Raw genomic sequence first — 9,673 nt, 5'->3', positions numbered from 1 at the left:
TATAAGTGTCCCGCATATAATGTATATAAGTGTCCCGCATATAATGTATATAAGTGTCCTGCATATAATGTATATAAGTGTCCTGCATATAATGTATATAAGTGTCCTGCATATAATGTATATAAGTGTCCTGCATATAATGTATATAAGTGTCCTGCATATAATGTATATAAGTGTCCTGCATATAATGTATATAAGTGTCCTGCATATAATGTATATAAGTGTCCTGCATATAATGTATATAAGTGTCCTGCATATAATGTATATAAGTGTCCTGCATATAATGTATATAAGTGTCCCGCATATAATGTATATAAGTGTCCTGCATATAATGTATATAAGTGTCCTGCATATAATGTATATAAGTGTCCTGCACTTCTTTGCCGAGGCTGTTATTTTACGTGCCGTCTTTTGACAGCGACGCGTAAAATTACAGGTCGTCGGCACAGTACGTCGGCAAACCCATTCAAATGAATGGGCAGATGTTTGCCGACGTATTGGAGCCGTCTTTTCAGGCGTAAATCAAGGCGTAAAACGCCTCGTTTACGCCTGAAAATAGGTCGTGTGAACCCAGCCTTAGAATGATGAAAGTGAAGTGAATGACTTTTCAGTTGACCGGTTCACACGCCGTGTATTTGACATGTTTTTTTTTTTGCACATTTTACGTGCAAAAAAAACACATAAAAATAGCTTGATTACACTGGATTTTGTGTGTTTGGGGGATGTGTGTGTGTGTGTGTTCTCGCCGCTGATTCTTCAAAACAGCTGATAAGCGGCTATGAAGTATCAGCGGCGCCCGTGCACACTCCACTCTGCCACACACACACACACACACACACACACACACACACACACACGGGAAAAGTCTTAAAGGGGTCGTCCAGGAAAACATCGTGTGTGGTATTACAGCTCTGTCCTATTCACTTCAATGGAGGTGAACTGCAATACCAGACACAACCTGAGGACAGGTGCGGCGCTGTGTCTCCAATCCGGACACCCCTTCTGTCCTGAGATGACCCGACGGGGGAAGCGGGTGTCAGAGCCACCCACCGCCATCACCGCAGACAGAACCACACAACTATGGCATGAGGGCAGGGCTTGTCCTGAGTGCACTGTCTCTTGTTATGGACAGAGTTATAGTCACATGAACCCCGTCTGATGAACCGGTAACCTAGGTCCGATCACATGACAGAGGGGGTCACCAAAAACCCTGTGCACCCTCAGCCCGTCCATCCAGCCCTTTCCTGGTTATATCTGCGTCTGGGAAAACTGGGTGACCACCATTACCCCTCATACTGGAGTGTTTAGGGATGTGACTAATGAACCTCTCACACTCCAGTAGGAGGGGTAATGGTGGTCACCCAGCTTTCCCAGACCCCTGAACGGTAAATCTGTCTAATTGTGCTGAGACTGAGAGGTTCATTAGTCACATCCCCAAACAGTCTCAGAACAACTAGAGGGATTTACCGTTCAGGGGTCTGGGAAAGCTGGGTGACCACCATTACCCCTCCTACTGGTGTGTGAGAGGTTCATTAGTCACATCCCTAAACACTCCAGTATGAGGGGTAATGGTGGTCACCCAGCTTTCCCAGACGCAGATATAACCAGGAAAGGGCTGGATGGACGGGCTTCACACAAGGGAGGGGGGGCCGTCGGGGGAGGGGGGTGTCAGGTGGGGGTGCCCGTCGGGGGTCACGAGAGCGGGGGTCTGTGAGGTAGAGAGTGGGACATGCAGAGACGCACATCTTACCTGTAGTGCAGCTGGTCTTCAAGATGGCGCCTGCTCTCTCCCTGCAAACAGCTGCTCTGCTCTGTCTGACTCTGACCTGCGTCTGCGCAGGACAGAGCCATAGTGCAAAGTCAATGGGACGGGTCCCGTTCATTGACTCCTATGGACTGAGCTGCCGTATTCCATGTCTGTATGTGTCGTTAATCGACACATACAGAAATGGAAAAAAAAATGGCAGCCCCCATAGGGAAGAAAAAGTGTAAAAATAAATAAAAGTAACACACAAACACACAAATCAATACAAACGTTTTTAATAAAACACTAACATCAAACTGATATTAAAATTTTTTTTTGGGTGACACTGTTCCTTTAAGAAGTTCCTCTCTCGCTCTAGTCCCAAGAAGAGGAGGGGGATACTGTAGCGTCCAGGGCCATCGGGTCCACTCACCTGGCGCCCGCAGCCATGGATCTGTGAGCGCTGGTTCCCATCTCCTTACCAGGAGACGCCAGCGCTCACTTCTGCTATGATCTGCTCTGTCCCGTAGGGTGCGCGCGCACGCTCGTGCCCGCTCTTAAAGGGCCAGCGCACGCACATGTAGGAAATCACCATCATCAACACACATGATTTCCTGGACTATAAGAAGGGCCCAACCCATCTGATCCTTGCCTGAGCATTGTTAGTATACCCCAAGTCTGTCTTTTAAATGGCCCCTTATTGTTTCCCGTTCCAGTTGTTACCCGTGCCCTGTTACCCGTTCCTGTATCCCATACTGTGTTCTTGTTCCTGTGCCTACTAGTTGGAGTCATGTCTACTGCACCTGTGTCATCCGCCACGTCCTGTCTTACCTACCTCCATCCGTGCCAGAGCTGCGGCCACTGTCTGGACTATCCTGGTACCCTTGTGCGGGACTTTGTATTTCTGGGGTTCCCTGTTGTTTGGCCAGCTGCCTCGCTGCTATGGCGGTGCGGCCTGGTGGGTCCACATACCCACAAACCGTGACATCATATAATGCAGTGAGAACACTGCTAATAATTTTTAGTCCCCGCATAACCCCTTTAAGATGCATTGTGTACAAGCAGTGAATCCACCGCACCTGGCCACGTTTTAACCTCCTTATTCTCTCTCCTCCTCTTGTAGGTGTTGGTCCTGAGCCTGGTACTTGGAACCACCATGATTTGCTTAGTGACCCGTATCTACTAATGTCTGGGGACTGGTACGTCATTCTATTTTATCCTAATACTAGATGTATACTGTGATAATACATCACCTGTAGTGTTACTGTCAAATCTTCCCCCTGTACATGGACATAACTATAGCCCTAGTAGCCATAGAAGCTGCTATGGGGCTCTGATGCTGAGGGGGGCACCTTTGGTTGCCAAAACGTCATTAGTTTTTGTAAGGGAAGATCTTCTTTATAGCAGCATAACCCTTCAATGCTGCCTAGCCCCTTCCACGACAACCAACGTGTATATATACGGTGTAGGCCAGGAGGGAAGTATGGAGTGAGGTCACGGACTGAGCTCACTCCATAATTTGCTGGTGTTGGTTGTATGTTACAACTGACAGTTCACTGCGACGAGCGAAATCGTAGATTACTACGATCCCACTCGTTTAACCCCTTAGATGCTGAGGTCAATAGTAACTGCGGTAACTAAGCCATTAGAAAGATGGGGGTGGCCATCTCTGACGGCCCATTGCCCCCCTGCGATTGCGGGGTGCAGATGGATGTCATTGCAGCTTGGAGGACTAATGTAGGCCCTCAGGTCTGCCATCTTTGCACCCCTGGCAAGGCTTAATAAGAGCAGGTAAAGAACACGATATACTGCAATACATTAGTATTGCAGTATATCCTGCAAGCGATCCAATGATTGCTGGTTTAAGTCCCCTAGAGGGCAAGTAAAGAAAGTAAAATACAGTTAAATTAAGTTTATATATACATATATATATATATATATATATATATATATATATATATATATATATATATAAAGTTAAAATATTAAAAGTTAAAAAAAAAGCAATGTAAAAAAAGTAAATTAACATAACTTGTATTGCCACGTCCGTAAAAGTCAGAGTTATAACAATATAACATTATTTAACCCACATGGTGAATGCATTAAAACAAACAAAAAATGTCGAGGGCAGAATCACTGTTTTTTGGTCATCTCCCACAAACAATGGAATAAAAGATGATCAAAAAGTCTCATGAACCAATAAAAACGACAGCTCGTGCCACAAAAAAACAAGCCCTCACACTGCTGCAGCGACGGAAAGAAAACAAAACGTATGGCTCTCAGATAATGGCGAAACAAAACCGCGCGGTGATCTCCATAAAAACGAAACCCAAAAAACAATGGAGAAATCCGTTTTTTCCTATTTCACCCCACAAAGTAAGTTCTTTCAGTTTCCCATTTCATTAGTACAATAAATGGTGCCATGAAAAACTACAACTCGTCCTGCAAAAATCAAGCCCTCATATGGATATATCAACATAAAAATAAAAAAGTTGTGGCTTTTGGAAGGTGAGGAGGAAAGAACAAAAATAAAAAAATTCTAAATGGCTGCGGCAGGAAGTGGTTAAGGTCTGATCCCCACAATTGTATTATGGCTCATTGCAGGAGGTGTATATTTAGGGCTTACTAACGGGATTGTATCTTGGCATTTGAGATCAGAAAAATAAAGTAATGGGGGGCTCATTTTTTACTTTGCTAGAGCACGCCCTAACTATCTGCCTCTCACATATCCGTCTCATTTATATGCGAAGTTCTGTGGCATTTTCTATCACTATGTAGTTGGCTTTGTGAAATTTTATTTTTGTGCTGATTTGGGTTGAAAGCTAAAATTAAAAAGTTATTTTCAGTCAGTTGGTTTGGTGTAAATGTCTGTCACAATACGGCCCTCATCCAGTGTAATTTGTACATCCAGATAGTGCAGCTTAATGTCGCTGATTGTGACCCCCAGCGATCAGATTTAATCTGTGATGGAACTTTAGAAGTGTTGAATTCCCCTGCAGCGCCACCACAGGAGAAACTAAGCATTACACAGTGAAATCAATAAGAGACTTGTCCTTTCTTAACTTAGAATTCCCCAATAGGGTATTTACAATGGGTTTCTTATACCAGACAACCTCTTTAGGTTATAAAGGATTCTTATTTACTCCAGAACCATCTAGTTTTAGAAAAATAACGTTACATTTCCACCTCTCCATTGTGGTAATCTGTTACTAAGACTTTTACTTAGATGAATTGTGTGCTACAACATTTACTAAACAATTATAGAGAAACATTTACTAAACAAATATTAGAGGTTTTCAGCTGCAATATGTAAATATCAATTTTTTTTATATATATTTATTTATTTATTTATTTGGAGGCTTTGCTGCAGTGATTGGTATAATGCAGAGCAGGGGACCGTTTATGACATACCGTAAGCATTATGACATCACTGCAGGCAGTGATGTCATCAGAACAATGGAGGGTGTGGCATCTATAGCAGTGACATCACAATGGCGTGAAGTTCTAAGGACCCCAAGCGCAGTCACATCAGTGCCATATCTCGAGTTGATGCTAATGCTGAAACTTCACTTGGTTTTTCAAAGAGCGAATTTGTGCTACAAAGCGACTACTACATCATCTGTTCAGAGCACTTAAACACCAGTGCAACTTCTGAACATCGTGGTAGATTCCCTCTTATTTGAGGAATCCCGTTTTTCCATTGTTCCTGAATTTAAACATCAAGCCGCCTGCTACAAGGAACAATGAGTTACCGAGAACTCTTGCAAGCTTGCAATAGACGAAAGTTCCCGGATAAATCAAGGTAAGTGGAACTTGTTATATCCGATACATTTGGCTAGTTTCCAAAAAATGCACCGTTTTTCAGTTGCAAAAAGGGATAATTATTGGCTTTCGGACCAAGGGCGGCGGTATTTCTCAAACAGCGCAGATGTGAACAATTCGCGTGCTGCTGTGGTGACAGTGTATCGTGAGTGGACAAATGGCACCATTAGGAATAACGGACATGGAAACTGCAGAGCACCACGTGCCTTGTATTTGAGAGGTGAGCGTTGGCTACCAGACGTGTGTCTAATACAACAGTTCAGCGAACCCGACTGCATATGGGGCTCCGAACCCGACGGATGGTCACTGCTCCTATGTAACTAAGGTGCATCAGAGAAAATGGCTTCAATTTGCACGGCAGTATTGGTCTCAGAGCACCGATGATTGGCAAAGGGTTGTCTTCTCCGATAAATCACGTTTTCTGCTTCATCGAAAGGATGGACTTTACAACCATTGCTGGAAAAAGCTGGTGGCGACGTCAGCGTCTGGGGTATTTTTCCATGGCATTCTCTGGGCCACTCATCCATATGGAAGGCTCTGAACCGATTTAGATATGAATCCATCGTTACAGATCACATCCACCATACATGCTGATTGTCTTCCCTGGAGCAAACGGAATCTTAAAGCAAGACAATGCGACATGTCACACGACTATAAATGCCCGACAGTGGTTGGAAGAGCACGACCAAGACTTCCAAGTACTTCCCTGGCCCCCTATTTCTCCAGACTTGAACCCAATTGAGCATCTGTGGGACCACGTCAATCGTGTTGTTCGCTTTATGGATCCTCCGCCACGCACCCTCCAGTAAATGTGGGATGTATGGAGTCAGCGAGGCTCCACATATGAGACCACTGACCAGCACCTTATTGAGTCACTCCCAGCCCGTCTACTGCTGTCCGTGCTGCACACGCCGGTTACTCTGGATATTAGTAGTAGTTATAATAATGTGACTCACCTGTGTATGTATTCATAGTATCAAAACGGTTGTCCAAGATTAGAAAAACATGGGAGCTTTCCTCTAGAAAGAAGGCCACGCGAGTCCATAGGAAATGTCTGGTATTGATCTTTTTTCCCATTTTTTCTGTACATAATTAATATATGTTATACACATTGTTTCACATCTAGGCATTGCTGATGGAAGATTAAGATCTGGACATAGAAGGCGTCAGAGTGTGGAGCAGGATGAAGACCATGACAATGTCCCCGACAGGAGACGAAGACGTGGTCAAGTTCCACCGCGCCGTAGGTTGCAGCAAGACGGAGCGGACAGAAGCCGGTCCCCATTACGACCTGAGCCAATAGAACAGTCTGAAACGACAAGTGGCCGTCATATTAATAGTGAGACCGAGCTCAGAATTCCTGGAGAATCCCAGCCTGGGTCTACTCCATCAACTACTCAGGAGCGATCCGAAAGGCTGGAGGAACCAACACAAGACCCCAGCACCATTGAGCCGCTACCAAACCTGCAGCCGTCCAGAGAAGGAAGCAGATCTCCTCAGCAAACATCTAACAGGCTGGTGGAGCCAACACCAAGCACCAGTCAGCTGCTTCCCAACCAACAGTCGACAACAGAGACCACAGACAGCAGACCTGTGCAGAGAAGACAACGTCGGCGAGGCAGGAGAGGCAGGCAGATTGATAGACTCGCATCTCGAAACTTTACTGAAAACGAAGACATCCAGTCCTGCACTATATGCCTAGAGGACTACGAGATTGGAGAGCAAGTCACCGTTCTGCCATGTTCTCACATATTCCATCTGCCTTGTATTGCACATTGGATCCCGACAAATCCACGCTGTCCCTTGTGCCGCGTCCATGCCTTTCAAAGAAAGAGGAGGAGATAAGTACCAACAGCTGTGGTACAGAAAAAACACCAGCAGTACAGGTATGATCACTGACATCTATAGTATTTTTGTGAAATCATGGCTGGAGCTTCGGCACCAGTATATTGCTGAGTGATTATCGTCTGGTCTGATTATTTTTTGTTTTGTCTACAGTACCACCTAGTCTTTTTCATCATCTTCACCTTGGACGCCAGAATCTCAATCTGCACAGAGACCTAATAATAAAAGATCCCTGATGCCGTTTCCCAGAATCCATTTATGTGATACTGGAATTTCCCTTCGGGGATTAATAAAGTTATCTTATCTTATTTTATGCCTGGGACTGCCTTCTATCTTGGATATTTCATATTCCATCTCGGTTGGATTGGCGTTTCGACTACTACTACGTTTTGGCCTAAGACTTACATTATGCCTTAAAACTGGTGAGAATGGTGGCGTTCCCATGTTTACATAGGAGCAATGTAGGCCCCAAGATTACAATATTTAGGGTGATTGATATATATTGTAAAAATAAAAAGCACAGAAAAGTTACTCCTTTTTTAGGGTATGTTCACAAAAGAAGTGCAAGTCACTTCTTGGGCCGCTTTTGGAGCCGTTTTTCCTAGACAATATTGAAAACAGCAACAAAAACGGCCGTAAAAAACGCTGAAAACCTTGAAAACAGCTCTGTATTTTCAGATATTTTTGAGTTTGCGTGTGAACATACCCTAATTTCCATCAATGTGTCAAATGAATAGAAATTAATTACTAACATATACACCATCCAGGCATAACATTAAAACCACCTGCCTTGTGTAGTCCTCCTCGTGCTGCCATAATAGCTCTGACCCGTTGGGACATGGATTTCAGAAGATCTTTAAAAGTGTCCTGTGGTATCTGGCACCAAGACGTTAGCAGATCCTTTAACCCCTTCCTGCTCCTTGACGTTCTATTCCATCATGTTATGGCAACAGGAGGCCTAACAATGGCCTCCGGGTTTGTCATCTACGGAAGCCTAGTTTGTCCTGCCTTAGGTTTGCTGTCAGTGAGTAACTGACAGCACTTTTACACTGCACTACGCATGTAGTGCAGTGTATTAGAATAGCGATCAGGGATTCCTGACTTCAAGTCACCTAGTGAGACAAAAAAAAAAACAGTTGTAAAAAAAACCTTTTTTCAATATTAAGTCCTTTATTTAAAAAAACAAATTGTTAATTAATAACTATTTTGTGTGGTATAACCATCTGCCTTACACCACATTTTATGTAATTTTTTCTGTTTTTTCACTGAATGTATCAACCAAATTTTACCACTAACATAAAGTTCAATGTGTCACCAGAAAACAGTCTCAGAATCACTTGGATAAATAAAGGCATTCCAAAGTTATTACCACATAAAGTGACACATGTCATAGTTACATAGTTACATAGTTTGTACGGCTGAAAAAAGACACATGTCCATCAAGTTCAACCAAGGGACGGGAAAAGGGAAGGAAAACATTTCTACACATAGGAGCTAATACTTTTTTGTTCTAGGAAATTATCTAACCATTTTTTAAAGCCATCTAATGTCCCTGCAGTGACCAGCTCCTGCGGTAGGCTATTCCATAGATTCACAGTTCTCACAGTAAAGAAGGCTTGTCGCCTCTGCAGGTTGAACCTTTTTTTCTCCAGACGGAGGGAGTGCCCCCTTGTTTTTTGAGGGGGTTTTACATGGAACAGGATTTCACCATATTTTTTGTATGTGCCATTAATATATTTATATAAATTAATCATGTCCCCCCTTAGTCGTCTTTTTTCAAGGCTAAATAGGTTTAATTATTTTAATCTTTCCTCATAACTTAAATTCTCCATGCCCCTAATTAGCTTCGTTGCTCTTCTTTGTATTTTTTCCAACTCCAGGGCATCCTTTCTATGAACTGGAGCCCAGAACTGAACTGCATATTCTAGATGAGGCCTCACTAATGCTTTGTAAAGTGGTAATATTACATCCCTGTCCCGCGAGTCCATGCTTCTTTTAATACACGACAATATCCTGCTGGCCTTTGAAGCAGCTGATTGACACTGCATGCTGTTATTTAGTTTATGATTTACAAGTACACCCAGATCCTTCTCAACAAGTGACTCCCCCAGTGTAGCTCCCCCTAGGACATATGATGCATGAAGGTTGTTCGTACCCAGATGCATAACTTTACATTTATCTACATTAAACTTCATCTGCCAAGTGGACGCCCAAACACTTAGTTTGTTTAAATCCGCTTGCAATTCATGAACATCTTCCATA

At 43.5% G+C, this 9,673-nt stretch overlaps 1 long non-coding RNA gene across 1 annotated transcript; it reads left to right on the top strand.

Annotated features, from left to right (window-relative positions):
* Positions 1–6,709: 6,709 nt before the first annotated feature.
* Positions 6,710–7,719, top strand: LOC142664957 (uncharacterized). The gene is made up of 2 exons (XR_012851424.1): positions 6,710–7,452; positions 7,565–7,719. It is a non-coding gene; the product is annotated as an uncharacterized LOC142664957 (long non-coding RNA).
* Positions 7,720–9,673: the final 1,954 nt, after the last annotated feature.

The sequence above is a fragment of the Rhinoderma darwinii genome, chromosome 12 (assembly GCF_050947455.1).
Source record: "Rhinoderma darwinii isolate aRhiDar2 chromosome 12, aRhiDar2.hap1, whole genome shotgun sequence".
In the NCBI taxonomy this organism is placed as follows: Eukaryota; Metazoa; Chordata; class Amphibia; order Anura; family Rhinodermatidae; genus Rhinoderma; species Rhinoderma darwinii.
This window is presented reverse-complemented; position numbering and strand designations above follow the sequence as displayed.